Source organism: Saccopteryx bilineata, chromosome 7 (genome assembly GCF_036850765.1).
Source record: "Saccopteryx bilineata isolate mSacBil1 chromosome 7, mSacBil1_pri_phased_curated, whole genome shotgun sequence".
NCBI classification, from domain to species: domain Eukaryota; kingdom Metazoa; phylum Chordata; class Mammalia; order Chiroptera; family Emballonuridae; genus Saccopteryx; species Saccopteryx bilineata.
In genome coordinates, this window is record NC_089496.1 from 13,674,570 (window position 1) to 13,691,333 (window position 16,764).

The 16,764-nt window shown below is 37.7% G+C and overlaps 1 protein-coding gene across 1 annotated transcript in view; it reads right to left on the reverse strand.

The window, feature by feature from the left end:
- FBXL13 (F-box and leucine rich repeat protein 13) overlaps nucleotides 1-16,764 on the reverse strand; it is a 327,926-nt gene that overhangs the window by 44,766 nt on the left and 266,396 nt on the right. The window lies entirely within an intron of this gene.

A 16,764-nucleotide genomic window follows, 5' to 3' on the forward strand; every position in this document is an offset into this window, starting at 1 on the left:
TGATCTGTACATGTCCATATTTAATCGATGCAGAGTCGATTCACTGCGTGTGATGTGATGTTATTGTATTTGACATGACAGTTCATCAAGGGTCAGTACAGTGCGGTGAGACACGATTATGAGACGCATGCACTCCGCACGGGAGACCCTGAGAGAGCACACGATATACCGAGCGCACAAATGGCTTTGTGTACTTCTTACTGAAACACCACACAGCACATGACATTGTAGACTCATGATTATTTCTTTCTCAGTGAATATTCAATAATAGACAGGTAAGCACAATTCACATTTTATTAATTCATTATTTAATAATTTCCAAATAAGTATAATTTTATTTACAAGTATTTTCCCAAAATTTGAGTTTTGAAGTAGAAATAAAACCTCAAACCATATCTATTAATAATGCATTCTGATTAAGTAGTTGCATAAAACAGACATTTTTTAATTAGAAAATGATAAATACACCCAAATATCACTTCAAATTAGTGGTTATGTTTGCTATTTAGTTTTGTTAATTTAGCTTCCGGAAAATTTTCCTACCATGATGTAACATTTTCAGTTCCTAATGTGCTTGCATCATTCATGTAGCTCTATATTTTATTTTTAATTTTAAATTTCATTTAAGGGATGGAAAAATCAAAAAAGGGAAAACACCATTTCAACGATAAGTTGAAAAAGGAATTTCCATTTCTCATATCAGAGAAGGCTACCATTGTTTTCTGCAATATTTGCAGTGGACAATTTTCTATTGCAGTTGGGGGCAGAGCAGCAATAACCAAACAACTGACCACCAACAAATGTAAGCATCATTAGATGCATCAGCTTCCAGTTGTAAAGTAACAAGTTTTTTTGAAACTTCAAATTATTCTGAAGATGAAAAACAGTTGGCTGCAATGGAGGGAATATTTGCATTTCAAACCATAATTCACACTCAAAGTTTTCGTAATATGGATTGTACAACTAAATTATTGAAAAAGTTTCACAACGCAAAATTTTCATGTGCCAGGACAAAATGTGAGGCTATTTTGAAACCAGTATTTAAAAATTACTGTGACAAAATACAGAGGACTTGGAAACTGCAGCATTTGTAGTGATTTTATCTGATGCATCAAATCACAATGAAATTAAATTGTATCCAATAATAGTAAGGTATTTTAATGTTACCAAGGGCATTCAAGTAAAAATTTTAAATTTAGAATCCATTGAGGGTGAAACTTCTGAAATTTTGTCAAACCACTTTTGTCATAATAAATGAAAACAATTTGAAACCCAAAGTTGTTGCACTAACAGCTGATAATGCAAATACAAATTTTGGTGGGTGAAGATGCAAAGGGGTGAATAATGTGTCTGTAAAATTACAAGAGTTACTCCAAAAGAAAACACTAGGAATAGGTTGTAATGCACATATTTTGTCAAATGCAATCAACACAGTGTCATGTACCATGCCAATTTATGTAGAAGTAATAATAACTACAATTTATTTGCATTTTAGTCATTTTACCTACTTTAAAACAATTTTGTGAAGAAGCAAATGTTGAATACAAGACACTTTTAGGATATTCAAAAGTTAGATGGCTTGCTCTAACATCTGCTATAGAGATTGTTCTATAGCCTCTCCATTTCTATTTTTTAAGTTTAGACACATGTCCTAAAATCATGGAATCATTTTTCAATAATAAAATATCTAAGATATTAAGGTATTTTGTACATAATCGATCATCTATTTTTTCACAAAACTATTCAAAAGATTGAAGGTGAACACATTTCAGCTACGGAAGTTAGTCTTATTTTGAATGATTTTATCCTTCAATATAAATCTCGTTTTGAAGAAAAATTTCTTCCTTTAATTATAAAAAAAAAATTGTCAGACTTAGAGGAATCAATTTTTACCAGACATGTTTTCAATATATGGAAGAATGGTCTGAAACAAACATCACGGGAAATAACAGTTTTCAATGGTGTTTTTTTACTTCATCGCAAGTATATTGGACAGATATTGAATCTTGTCTTGAGTTTTTATCTAAAGAAATGCCAGACATCAAAATAGATGACAATTGTCTCTTTGAAGAAATTAGAAGACTGAAAGTATATTTAAATTCTGAAAAATTGGTACAATGAAAAAACGAACACTTTGAAATTGATAAAAGATGGGTGGAAATATTCAGCCATTTCAAAAATGAACATACTCCATGTGAAAATTTATTTATTCTTGTTCAATTTATATTATGCTGCCCTGGAGCTAATGCCCTGGAACTAATTAGCAGTTGAAAGAGTTTTTTCAGTTGCTAATGATTTTTGGACAAGTGAGAAATCAAGATTGAATTCTGATACTCTAGCTGCAGCACTTGCCATAAAATTCAATATGAAGGATATTTCTTGTTCAGATTTTTCCAATATATTGTTACAAAATGATACATTGACAAAAAACATTCATTCAATGGAAAAGTACTCATTTATATTATCTAAATGAATACTTTTTTCTTACAATTATTAAAATTAATAGGCATGTAAGCATAATTACAATACAAAATATTACAAATGTTTTTATTATTCATCATATTATAGTATATTATTGTTGCAATGAATAAAATGTTTCTTTTATTTATGATATTGTTTTCTTCAATTTATTTTTATCCTCCTTTTCATTGTAAAAAAGTTGGTCACCTTATTAAATAAAACTTTCAGGTTGTCTCTATATCATGTTTTGCAAAAAGTGTCACAGTACCCAGAGCCAGAAAACTTATCTTGCCACTTGTTTTCAGGTAAATGTTATAAACAAATCTAAAAGACCCTTAAACTTACAACTTTATTTTGAAAACATTTCATGTGGCTAATGAATCTGCTTTACAATAAATTCTTATTTATGCCTCACCTAAAAATATAAAAATCTTAAGGTGGTTTTATTATACTTAATTGCTGGAAGAGGGGAAACATATCTTTATAGAAAGACCTGTGGACAGATTAACATTCATCACTAGCCCAGTTCTTTTTCAGTGTAAAAGCTTTTTATTTTTACTTAAAAAAAAATAGATTATCCTTTTCAGTCCTTAAATTTAAGAAAACATTTAAAAGATTTAAGTATAGTTTATATATAATATAATTTTAGTTTCTGGGGTGCAATCTAGTGATTTGACATTCATACACCTTACAATCTGATTACCACACTAAGTCATAATCATCAGTTACTGTGCAAACTAATCAAAGTATCATTGAATATATTCTTCTTTATTTTTTTCATCCATCCCCATTCCCCACACCCTTCTGGGAACTATCAGTTTGAGCTCTATTTCTATGAGTCTGTTTTTGGTTTTTGTTTGTTTGTCTTTTAGATTCCGCACATAAGTGAAACCATATGGTATTTGGCTTAGTCTGTCTGACTTATTTCACTTAGCATAATGCCTACTGGTCCATCCATTTTGTCCCAAATGCCAAGATTTTATTTTTTATTGCTGTGTAATATTCCATTGTATATATATACCACATCTTTATCCATTCATTTCTCGACAGACACTTAGGTTACTTCCAAATCTTGGCTATGGTGCAATGAACACAGGGATGTGTATATATTTTCAAATCAATTTTCACTTTCTTCAACTAAAACCCAGAAGTGGAATTGCCGGGTCATATGGTAGTACTATGTTTAGTTTTTTGTGGACTTCTTCATACTGTTTTCCATAGTGACTGCATCAATTTGCATACTGTTGGGCAAACAAGTGTGTTAGTCTTGCTTGCTTGTACTTTGCCTGATTGGCAAAGTGTGTATATGCAAGGCTGCAGGTGCTCGCCCTCAGGGCGGCAGACTGTAGATTGTGGACTGCCATTGGGAAGGGCCATTGTTTGCTGGAAAAGAAGTTTTCCTTTATTCTTTTATCTTTTTTTTATTTAGACAATCAATTTTAATGGGATGACATTGATCAATTAGAGTACATAGATTCAGAGAGAGATAGAGCCTGACCAGGCGGTGGCACAGTGGATAGAGCGTCAGACTAGAATACAGAGGACCGAGGTTTGAGACCCTGAGGTTGCCAGCTTGGGCACAGGCTCATCTGGTTTGAGCAAGGTTCACCAGCTTGAGGCCAAGGTCGCTGGCTCAAGCAAGGGGTTACTCGGTCTGCTGTGGTCCCCCCAGTCAAGGCACATATGATAAAGCAATCAATGAATAACTAAGGTGTCTCAACAAAAAACTAACGATTGATGCTTCTCATCTCTCTCTGTTCCTGTTTGTCCCTATCTATCCTTCTCTCTGACTCTCTCTGTCTCTGTAAAAAAAAAAAAAATGATTCAGAGAGAGAGAAAAGCAGTTTTCCCTGCCTGCTTGCTCATCTGCTGTTGTGAGACTAATATAGGGTCGGAAACCTATGGCTTGTGAACCAGATCTGGCTCTTTTGATGGCTGCATCTGGCTCGCAGACAGATCTTTAATAAAAAAAATAATAACATTAAAAATATAAAACATTCTCATGTATTACAATCCATTCATTTACTACCGCTCATGTTCATGGTTACGGGTGGCTGGAGACAATCACAGCTGTCCTCCGGGACAACACCAAATTTTTATTGGATAATGCATAATGTACACGGGTCGTTGTGAGGTCAGGAAGTAAACTTCCCTCATTTTAATCAAGTAGTCAGCTAGCTAATTGCAGAAACCCTTTTGATGAAGAAGATGGCTAAAAGAAAAAAAGGTGAGGAGTATCGTACTTTTCAGCAGGAATGGACAGAGGAATTCGCCTTTGTGGAGAGAGCAGGTTCTGCAGTGTGTCTAATACGCAATGATAAAATTGCATCGATGAAACAGTCAAATATAAAGCGGCACTTCAACACACGCCATACTACATTTGCATCGAAATATCCAGCGGGGGACAGCAGGAAGAAAGCATGTCAAGAGCGACTGTGCAGAGTGCAAGCTAGTCAGCAGCAACTCTGTGTTTGGACTCAACAAGGTGACTGGAATTTGGCTAGCTTTGCTGATGCTTTAGCAATTGTGAGAAATGGAAAGCCATCCACAGATGGAGGTATGCCAAAACATTCATGCTTGATGTTGCCAATGAACTTTTTGACGACTTTTCAGATAAAGACAAGATAATCAAATGAATAAAAGACATGCCTCTGTCGGCAAGAACTGTTCACGATCGTACTATCATGATGGCAACAAAATTGAGGCAACACAGTGAAGGACATAAATGCAGCACCATTCTTTTCTCTTGCTTTGGATGAGTCAACAGACATAAGCCATTTATCCCAGTTCAGCGTGATTGCAAGGTATGCTGTCGGTGACACACTACGTGAGGAAAGTCTTGCTGTTTTGCCTATGAAAGAGACAACAAGAGGGGAGGGTTTATTCAAGTCTTTCACTGAGTTCAGTAAAGAAAAAAATTTACCGATGGATAAACTTATTTTGGTGTGTACTAATGGTGCTCCCTGTATGATGGGGAAAAACAGAGGATTCGTAGTACTTCTTCGTGAACATGAAAAGAGACCCATTCTAAGTTTTCACTGCATCCTACATCAGGAGGCGCTTTGTGCTCAGATGTGTGGTGAGCAGCTTGGTGAGGTAATGTTGCTGGTCATTCAGGTGGTCAACTTTATTGTTGCCCAAGCTTTAAATGATTGCCAGTTTCAAACACTGCTGGATGAAGTTGGGAATAATTATCCTGGTCTGCTTCTGCACAGCAATGTGCGCTGGTTATCAAGAGGGAAGGTGCTCAGCCGTTTCGTGGCTTGTCTGAGCGAAATCCGGACTCTTCTTGAAATGAAAACCATCGAGCATCCTGAGTTAGCTAACACTGAGTGGCTCCTAAAGTTCTTCTATCTCGTGGACATGACTGAACATCTGAACCAGCTCAATGTGAAAATGCAAGGCATTGGAAATACAGTCTTATCCCTTCAACAAGCAGTGTTTGCATTTGAAAACAAGCTGGAACTCTTCATCTCCGACATTGAAACAGGTCGTTTACTACACTTTGTAAAACTAGGAGAGTTTAAAGATGCATGCACAGCAAGTGACCCTGCTCAACATCTTGATCTCTAGCAGCTAGCGGGCTTCACATCTAATCTCATGCAGTCATTCAAAGCACGCTTTGGAGAATTTCGTGAGTGCACTCATTTTTTTAAGTTCATCACTCATCCACATGAATGTGCAGTGGACAGCGCCAACCTGAGTTACATCCCCCGTGTCTCTGTCAGAGATTTTGAGCTACAAGCTGCTGATCTGAAGGCCTCAGACATGTGGCTGAATAAGTTCAAGTCACTGAATGAAGGTTTGGAAAGACTTGCACGACAGCAAGCAGAGTTGGCGAGCAAACACAAGTGGGGAGAAATGGAAAAACTTCAAACCACGGGCCAGCTGATTGTCAAAACTTGGAACGTGCTTCCCGTCACATACCACACACTGCAGCGTGTGAGTATTGCTGTACTGACAATGTTTGGCTCTATGTATGCATGTGAACAGTCTTTCTCACATCTAAAGAACGTTAAGACCAACCTACGATCACGTTTAACGGATGGAAGTCTCAATGCCTGCATGAAGCTTAACCTCACCATGTATCAACCAGACTACAAAGCCATCAGCAAAACCATGCAGCACCAGAAGTCGCATTAATGGTAAGAAGTACTTTATTCATCATTGGTTAGCAACAGCATAACAACGTTATTAAAAAGAATTTAGAGACTTATTGTACTTTAAAAGTGTTGGTCTTACATAAAATGCACACATTTACTTGTATTTAGCATTAAACATATTGTATGGCTCTCACAGAATTACATTTAAAATATGTGGCTTTCATGGCTCTCTCAGCCAAAAAGGTTCCTGACCCCTGCTCTAATAAATGGAATGGCTCACCATTTTCCGGTTCCACAGTTCCTTTACCATCTGCCTGACTCCAATGGGAACCTGCATGGCCATGGCCACCGGCCTTACACATCCATTAACAGTGCACGAGGGTTCCCTTTTCTCCACATCCTCACCAATATGTTATTTGTTGAACTTATTTTTTTATTGGTTGATTGATTTTAGAGAGACAGAAAGAGAGAGGGAAGCATTCATTTGTTGTTCCACTTAGTTGTGCATTAATTGGTTGTTTCCCATATGTGCCTTGACCAGGACTGAACCCACAACCTTGGTGTTCCAGAATGATGCTCTAACTGACTGAGCTAACCAGCCAGACTTATTTGCTGGCTTTTAGGTGACAGTCACTCTGACTGCTATAACATGATGTTTTACTGTGGTTTTGATTTACATTTCTCTGATGACAGCCCTTACATTTTTTATGAATGGTTTTACACTCCCATTTCTCAGTACTTTCCCCCCTAAACTGCCATTACTCTCAGATAAGAAACTGGCTAACGTGCCTTATGATGCCATCTTCCTTTTGGCATTCAGGACCACATTACTTCTATATATCCAGAAGATATGCTTCCCAGACAAGGTGCAGGTTCTGCTCATTCTATCATCCCAGAACTGGGTGGCAGGAAAATACCAAAAATATATATGAATTTCTCCTTTTAAAATTTTATTTTCAAGACTGGTTTAAATTTATTGATTTTAAACACAACATTTGGACCATACATGGAAATGATTTTGCAACTATTATTCCGTGTTTTTTTCCACACTGATGCACATTAAAAAACCCAGATCAAGGGGAAACGTGCTTGGAGTTCTTATTAAAGGAAGCCACTGTTTAAACTGAAATTTTATTTAATGTTTTTGTGCACCATTTAAAAATAAAATCACTCTGTTCAGTTCTTTTAATTTTATTGCAAATGCGGATTCTTTTGTTAAGGATATATTATGCTTTCTGCCTTCTTGTTTCAAAACAAAGAATGACCAAACCCTGAAGGGCCATTCACATGTGGTCTGGGTTCCAGATGTGAATGCTATTTTATTCATGTTATGAGAACTGGATTTAGATATTCCCCCAAGAGAAACCGTATATTTTAACAAAAATATTAAGTAGGAGATGCAAGGTTTGTTTCTTTGCCCTGCACTTAATAATAGCTAAATATGTTAAATATGTTGAGCATCCATTCTCAACTATCTTGTCAAAACATCTGTGGCAAAATATCTATGAATAAACAAATGCTAAGGACTTAAAATAGACACAGAGTACATCTTTGAATTTCTATTATGCAGACAACTATGTGACATGTGCAATAAACTATAATAATTGTGTGTATGTGAATTGAGTTTAGTGTTATAAAAATTGTGCAGAGCTTGACCAGGCAGTGGTGCAGTGGATAGAGCATTGAACTGGGATGTAGAGGATCCAGGTTTGAAACCCCAAGGACACCGGCTTGAGCATGGACTCATCTGGCTTGAGTGCAGGTTCACCAGTATGAGCGTGGGGTCGCTGGCTTGAGCGTGGGATCATAGACGTGACCCCATGGCCATTGGCTTGAAGCTCAAGGTCTTTAGCTTGAGCCCAAGGTCACTGGCTTGAGCAAGGGGTCACTTGCTCTGCTGTAGCCCCCTGGTCAAGGCACATATGAGAAAGCAATCAATGAACAACTAAGGAGCTGCAACAAAGAATTGATGCTTCTCATCTCTCTCCTTTCCTGTCTGTCTGTCCCTATCTGTCCCTCTTTCTGACTCTGTCTCACACACACACACATACACACACACACATACATATACATACACACACACACAAAATAACTGCCAAAAATCTAATCCAGCACCTTCATGGATATGTCTATTAATCATTCTGCTGCATAGTAATCAGGCATAAATGGCAAGCAATCTTCATAAATTAGACTTTTTTATACTGAGCTGGAAATGAAGTACACTTGCTAATTATGCTACTTAACAGTATATATTCTCCTTACCACTTTACTAAAAATCACTAAAAATTAATATTAACTAATATTAAAACACATGCCATGTTTTATCATTATAATTGTTCATTAAAATATATGATCTTGGCCCTGGCCAGTTGTCTTAGTAGTAGAGCATTGGCCTGGTGTGTGGATGTTCTGGGTTCCATTCCCGGTCAGGGCACACAGGAAAAGCAATCATCTGCTTCTCCACCTCTCCTTCCTCCCTCTTCTCTCTCTTTCTCTTCCCCTCTGACAGCCATGGCCGATTGGTTTGAGTGCATTGGCTCCAGGAACTGAGGATGGCTCTATGGAGCCTCCACCTCAGGCACTAAAAATAGCTCAGTTGCGAGCATGGTCCCAGATGGGCAGAGAGCATTGGCCCCAGACAGGGGTAGCCAGGTAGATCCTGGTTGGGGCACATGCAGGAGTCTGATTCTCTATCACCCCTCCTGTCACTTGGAAAAGAAAAAACAGAATTAAAAAAAAATACATATGATCTCTGGCCCTAGCCGGTTGGCTCAGTGGTAGAGAGTCGGTCCAATGAGTGGAAGTCCTGGGTTCGATTCCCGGTTAGGGCACACAGGAGAAGCACCCACCTGTTTCTCCACTCTTCCCCCTCTCCTTCCTCTCTATCTCTCTCTTCCCCTCCCATAACCAAGGCTCCATTGGAACAAAGTTGGCCCGGGCACTGAGGATGACTCCACGGCCTCAGCCTCAGGCGCTAGAATGGCTCCAGCTGCAAAGGAGCAATGACCCAGATGAGCAGAGCATCACCCTCTAATAGGTATGCCAGGTGGATCCCTGTCAGACACATGCGGAAGTCTGTCTGACTGCCTCCCAGATTCTAACTTTGGAAAAATACAAAAAAACAAACAAACAAAACCCACCAAAATAAATAAATATATATGATCTCAAAATTTAATTAACATCATTAGCCATTAGGTAAATGCAAATCAAAACCATAATGGATACTGCTACATACCTACTATTATGTTTATTCTTAAAAAGACAGATAATAATAAGCATTTGTGAGAATGTAAAGAAATTAAAACTCTCATTAACTGTTGATAAGAATGTAAAATGCTCCAGTCACTTTGGAAAGTAGTCGGGCAGCTCTTCAAAAAGTTAAACATAGTCATCATATTGAAGTGTAGAAGAGAAAAGCTTGTAACATAAATAATTTTTGGCAAACTTACTTTCTCTAAAAAAGAGACTTTTAGCAGAACTTACTTTTTCTGAAAGTAAATTACTCCCTATTGGCCTTGAGGCTGGTTTCCCAGACTGTGGCCTTGGACTAATTTTGTGAAGTAGCAGGTGTTCTCAGAATATTTCTCCCTGAATTAACCCTATAAATAAACATTGTAAGAAAGCTTGTTTCACTGTTTTGTTTAATTGTTATGCTTTCTCCCCTCTCCATTCCTCAATCAGTATGTAATTCCCTCTATAAAACCTAACCCCAAACTGTGTTCAGGGCCACAATGATTTGAACGACTTAGGTTTCCATGCAGTCTGCGTAGCCGGCAAATTAAAGACTCCTAATTCCTTAATTTGGCTAATTGATTGATTGTGTGGCAAGACATCTTATCTCCCTGTTCCGATACAACAATATGACCCAGCAATTCCACTCCTAGGTATATACTCAAGAGAAATGAAAACATATGTCAACTCAAAACTTGTATACAAACATTCCTAGCAATATTATTCATAATAAGAAAAAAAATTCAAACAAGCCAAATGTTTCAAATGGTGAAAGATACATGTGTTATATCCATATAATGAAATATTATTTGTCAATAAAAAAGTACTGATGCATACTAGTACTAGAGATGAACATTTAAAACGTTACGTTGAATAAAATAAGCCAAATGCAAAGGCCCATATTCTGTGATTCCACTTATCTGAAAAGTCCAGACTAGGTGAATATATAGAAACAAAGTAGATTAGCGGTTGCCTAGATTAGGCTAGAGAATGTGTCAGGGATAAGAAGTGACTGCTTACGGGGAGGTTTTTAAAAAAATTTTGTTTCTTGAGTAATGAAAATGTTCTGGAATTAAATTGTGATGATGGTTGCACAACTTCAACAATATACTAAAACCACGGAATTGTACACTTTGAATTGGTGAATTTTACAGTATATAAATTATATCTCAATAAAAATGTTTATAAAATAGAATGATGTAATAATTGTATAACTAAAGACAAATGTGGAATATTCCTACAGCTTCTTTCAGTCCAAAATGAACACAGAAATTGCTGAGATCCCAATGGCCATTCTGTTATCAGCAAGACAGGGAGCACAAGACACACCCTGCTCAGGTGCAGGACGAGTTATTCCAAGGCCCTGCTGCTGTAAGAAAGCACAGCTTTGTAACTGAGCACTAGTGAGTCCCAGCTGGCTGGAGGGGTGGAGGCTTCACTGAAAACTGCCTCATGCTGGCATGGGAGGCCGGCTTCTCTGAACAAGGGATACACAATATTCCAGTCAACAGGGTTCGCTTTTGAAATGGCTTTCTGACTCAGAAGCTTTTCAGATTAATGACCTAAAGAACCTCCGAGCCAGCTAGGTAAAATGTTCTGCTTGGCACCGTGAATTTCATAAATGTTCCAAATTAAGAGGTGTTTGCTGAAACAAGTGATGGTTCCAACATTTTACAGACTTTCTTTATACCTTTAGAAAGTCTTAAATCATGGATCTAGGCAAAATTCATTCATTCTTAATTCAGACTCATTTGGTAAATATTTATTTGGCACGTATTCTTTATGCTGACCAGACTCCGGGGTGGAAACTGGGAATATGAAGGTCATGGGGGCAGTGCCCGCTCTCGGGGCACCCACAGTCTGGCCTGCAGGACTGACATGTGCAACAGGTTATTACAACCCAGTAAGTGGCAAATAGTGTGCTAATACCAAGCAGGGTCGGTGAAGCCAGCTCCCGCGGCTGAGAGAAGACTCCACGAGGAGAGCTGTGAGTGGGAAAGTGTAAACTGCCAAGAAAACTGTAGAGGGAAGGACATTCTAGACAGAAGGAACAGAACTGCAAAAGCATTAAGATATAAAACAGTATGGCATGTATAGGGAACTATGCAGCGAGGCATAAATAGATTTATAACAAATTTTAAAATAATATCTGGCTCTGGCCAGGTAGTTCAGTTGGTTACAGTGTTGTCCTGATACATCAAGGTTGCAGGTTCAGGGCACATACAAGAATCAACCAGTGAATGCATAAATGAGTGGAACAACAAATCGATATTTCTCTCTCTCCCCCCACCCCATCTCTCTTTCTCTTTCTCTCTCTGTATAAAATCAATTAAAATAATTTTTTTTTTAATCTGAAGAGTTGACCCAAAAATTTCTCTTAAGGAGAAAACTGTGGGGTTTTGTTTTGCTTTGTTTAATACCTTGCTCAGTGCTTGGGGAAAAGTCCTGGGGGTTGGCTGGTGCCAAGCTTTTCCTCTGGGAAGGATGGAAAGAGGAGAGTGGGAAGATAAGGAAAAATGAGAATGAAGAACCAACAAGATGGAGCGACTGGGCCTCAGCAGGGCAAAGGGCAGGCGGACGCTCACTTTTCAGAGCAGTTTAACATCATGAAAATTGAAAGGTTCCTTCATATTTTTCAAAAGTTGGCCAAATTCATGAATGCTTTCAGGAAAGGTGTTGGTTTTATTTTCCCAAAGTGTAAGACGGAGCCAAATCGGGGGACGCGGTGAAGCACAGAGGAAGGCAGGAAGCACGGGCTGTGGGTGGGAGGAGCGCGCCAGGCCCCTGACGTTCACAAGAACCCGGTGAGCACCTTGCTTCCGCACAGGCCACAGAATTCAGGGGTCTGACTCTGAGACCCAGGAGTCCCTAGTCACTGATTTATATTATAGCTCTGGTATCAGGTCATTGAAGGGAATGTCAAGACATAGGACCCAAAGGAAGTAGGCACCAAGTCACGAGAGCCTTGTACATTATCCTAAGGAATTCGGAGTTCATCCTATGCAACAGCATTAAACCAAATTTTCCCCGGTAGGGAATATGAGGCGGTACATAGTGACCATATTGCAAAAAAAAAATGAGGACGTGTTTGGTGAGAGGTACAGGGCCACAGAGCAAGGGGTGATTGCTTCCAGCTGGAGGAAGAGGTGGGGATTTAAGAGACTCTCGTGGATAAAGGAGAATTTAAATAAAGCCTTAAAGACTGAGTTAGATTTTGACAAGCAAAATAATGGGAACAGTGTTTCAGGCTGAGGAAACAGCATGAACAAAAACTTCATTTGGAAAGCGTGAGTTGTTTGGGAATTTATTCAGTTTGGAGTCACTGGTAGTAGGGTCAGGGAACATTGAACAAGGCAGGAACAGGTACACGAGCACAAGACATTTAGAAGCACACAAATCCTTGAAAACTATTTTCCCCCAATTTTACATCTGTAATTGTTTACCTAATGAATATCATCACCATAAACATAAAATATCTCTCCTCTTTAGTTTTAAAATATTCAAATCCACAGAAAGTTTGAAATAATAGTATAATGAACATCTATCTAAATTCACCAATTATAAACATTTTGCCACATTTGCTTAATTGTTATGAATATGTGTATGAACATACCCAGTTTTATTTATATGAATATAGTTTTATATTTATATACATATTATACACAACTATGTTATATATGTGTGTATGTATATATATAATATAATGTGTGTATATACATACACACATACACATACATTTCCCTGAAGCATTTAAGTTTCAGATATCATGATGCTTTACCCCTGAATATTCTTTAAGCATTTCCTTAGGAATAAGGACATTTTCCTATGTAACTATATAGTATTATGTATATATACTATTATGATACCCAAAATTAACAGTAATACATACTATTCAATATAAAGTCAACATTCTAATTTCTTTTTTTATCCAAGACCTAGTCAGTTCATCATTGCATTTTGTCAACAAACCCCCTTAGCCTTTTTTTTCTTTAAATTTTGTCTTTTAAGACATTGACTTTTAAAGATCCCTGGCCATAAATAGATACATCTCCAAAGAGGACATACAGATGGCCAATAGGCATACAAAAAGATGCTCAACTGTCTCTAATCATCAGAGAAATGCAAATTAAAACCACAATGAGATATCATTTCACACCTGTCAGAATGGCTATCATCATAAATCAACAAACAACAAGTGTTGGCAGGAGTGTGGAGGAGAGGGGGTAACTCTGGAACTCTCATGCACCGTCGATGGGAATGCAATTGGTGCAGCCACTGTGGAAGACAGTATGCAGATGCCTCAAAAAGTTGAAAATGAAACTGCTTTATAACCCAGTGATTCCACTTCTGGAAATGTACCCCCCAAAACACAAAATACTAATTTAAAAGAAAATATGCAACCCTATGTTCCCTGCAGTGTTATTTACAATAGCCAAGATATGGCAGCAACTCATGTGTGCCTCAATAGACAAGTGGATTAAAAAAAAGCTGGTACAAGGCCCTGGCTGGTTGGCTCAGTGGCAGAGCATCGGCCTGGCGTGCAGGAGTCCCGGGTTCAATTCTCAGCCAGGGCACACAGGAGAAGCGCCCATCTGCTTCTCCACCCATCCCCCTCTCCTTCCTCTCTGTCTCTCTCTTCCCCTCCCGCAGCCGAGGCTCCATTGGAGCAAAGATGGCCTGGGCGCTGAGGATGGCTCCATGGCCTCTGCCTCAGGCACTAGAATGGCTCTGGTTGCAACAGAGCAACGCCCCAGATGGGCAGAGCATCGCCCCCTGGTGGGCATGCCAGGTGGATCCTGGTAAGGTGCATGCGGGAGTCTGTCTGACTGCCTCCCCGTTTCCAACTTCAGAAAAATACAAATAAAATAAAATTAAAAATTAAAAAAAGCTGGGTACATACTGTATATACACAATGTAATATTATTCAGCCATAAAAAAGAATGAAATCTTATCGTTTGTGACAACAGACGGACATAGAGGGTATTATGCTAAGTGAAATAAGTCAGACAGAGAAAGACAAATACCATATGATTTCACTTATATGTGGAATCTAAAGAACAAAATAAACAAACAAAAAAGAAACAGACTCATAGATGCAGAAAACAAACTGATAGTTGCCAGATGGGAAGGTATTTGGGGGGTAGGTAAAAAAAGTAAAGGGGTTAATAAGCACAAATTGGTAGTTATAAAATAGTCACAAGTGTATAAAGTTCATATAGGGAACATAGTCAGTAATACTGTAATTATTATATATGGTGCAGGTGGGTGCTTGAATTATTGGGGGAATCACTTTGTAAATTATATAAAGTGTGTCCATAAAGTCATGGTGCACTTTTGACCGGTCATAGGAAAGCAACAAAAGATGATAGAAATGTGAAATCTGCACCAAATAAAAGGAAAACCCTCCCAGTTTCTGTAGGATGATGTGGCAGCATGTGTGCCTGCCTAGATGATGATGTAACACCATGTATACAGCAGAGCAGCCCACGGCCATGCCAGTCGAGATGTGAACGGTACAGAGGAAAGTTCAGTGTGTTCTGTGGCTCACTAAATTCGAATTCGTGACCAAAGTTATAATGAAGCGCCACCACATAGGAATAACATTACTCGGTGGGATAAGCAGTTGAAGGAAACCGGCAGTTTGGTGGAGAAACTCTGTTCTGGTAGGCCATCAGTCAGTGACGAGTCTGTAGACGCTATACGGGATAGCTACCTAAGGAGCCCTAAAAAATCTGTGCATGAGCCCACATCAAACTGCACTGAATAGGTTTGAAACTGGGAGAGTTTTCCTTTTATTTGGTGCAGATTTCTATTGTTTTTTGTTCCTTTCCTGTGACCGGTCAAAAGTGCACCATGACTTTATGGACACACTGTATTTGTCTAACCACTAGATTGTATACCTGAAACTAATGTAACATAATTAAACATCAACTGTAATTGAAAATTAAATTTACAAATAAAAAAGATAAAAATAAATATAGATCTCAGGGCAGCATTACAGAGAATGGTCCACATCCTGATTTATCTGATTGTTCTTTATGATTAGATTCTAGATAAACTTTTTTTTTAAAGAATACTAAATACTAAAACAGGTCTCTCTTCTGTGTTTGTGGATAAGCCATTTTAAAAGAATGGAGAAATTATAAAAATACGACAAATGGTTAATAACTACATTGTTCTAAGGAGTTCACACAAATTTTCTGTACTATTTAAATAAGTAAAGAATCTGAACAGAAAATTCAAGTAGAAATACAATTGCAATAATAAGCCAGTAGAGGGGGAAATTAATATTACTACAATCTTTTAAATTGTAAATCCAAGAAAACACTGAAGTTTTAATTTCTATCTGTTTTTCTTCAAATTAAAACAGCCAGTATTGGTGAGTAAGTAAAGGCTGCCATACTCGTTTTATTGCTGATGGCAGTAAAAATGGCTACAACCCATTGGTATACCAAGTGGCCAAAACAACAACAAAATGTTCTGTTCAAAAGAGGGGAAAAGTTAAGTGGGTAAAAAGGTTTATAAAAACTTCATGGCAGGCTGCTTGTCTTTTTCCTCTTTTAATACACAAACCTAGAATTGTTGCCTTAAATATAGTAGGGACTATATTCTTCTGTGTCAGAAGAAAGAAGAAAAAGATGAATAAACAAAAGAATGAATAAAATTTTTCAATGTTTGTGAAAAATAATTTAAAGTAACTTGGAAAAAATACACAAGTCCATTAAGTCTTTTTGTGTATCGACAAAGAACTATATAAAATATGAAACCAGGTTTAATTTCTTTATACAAACCCTCAACATTTCACCATTTGTTTCAAACAAACTATAGTAGCACAGAAAAAGGAATATTCAAACAAAATACTAAGATATAAATGTTAACATGATACGTATATACATCGATGAATAGTTTTGTTTTACAGAAATTGCTATAAACTTCTCTATTTTCAAATTCTTGACCCATCTGTGAAGTT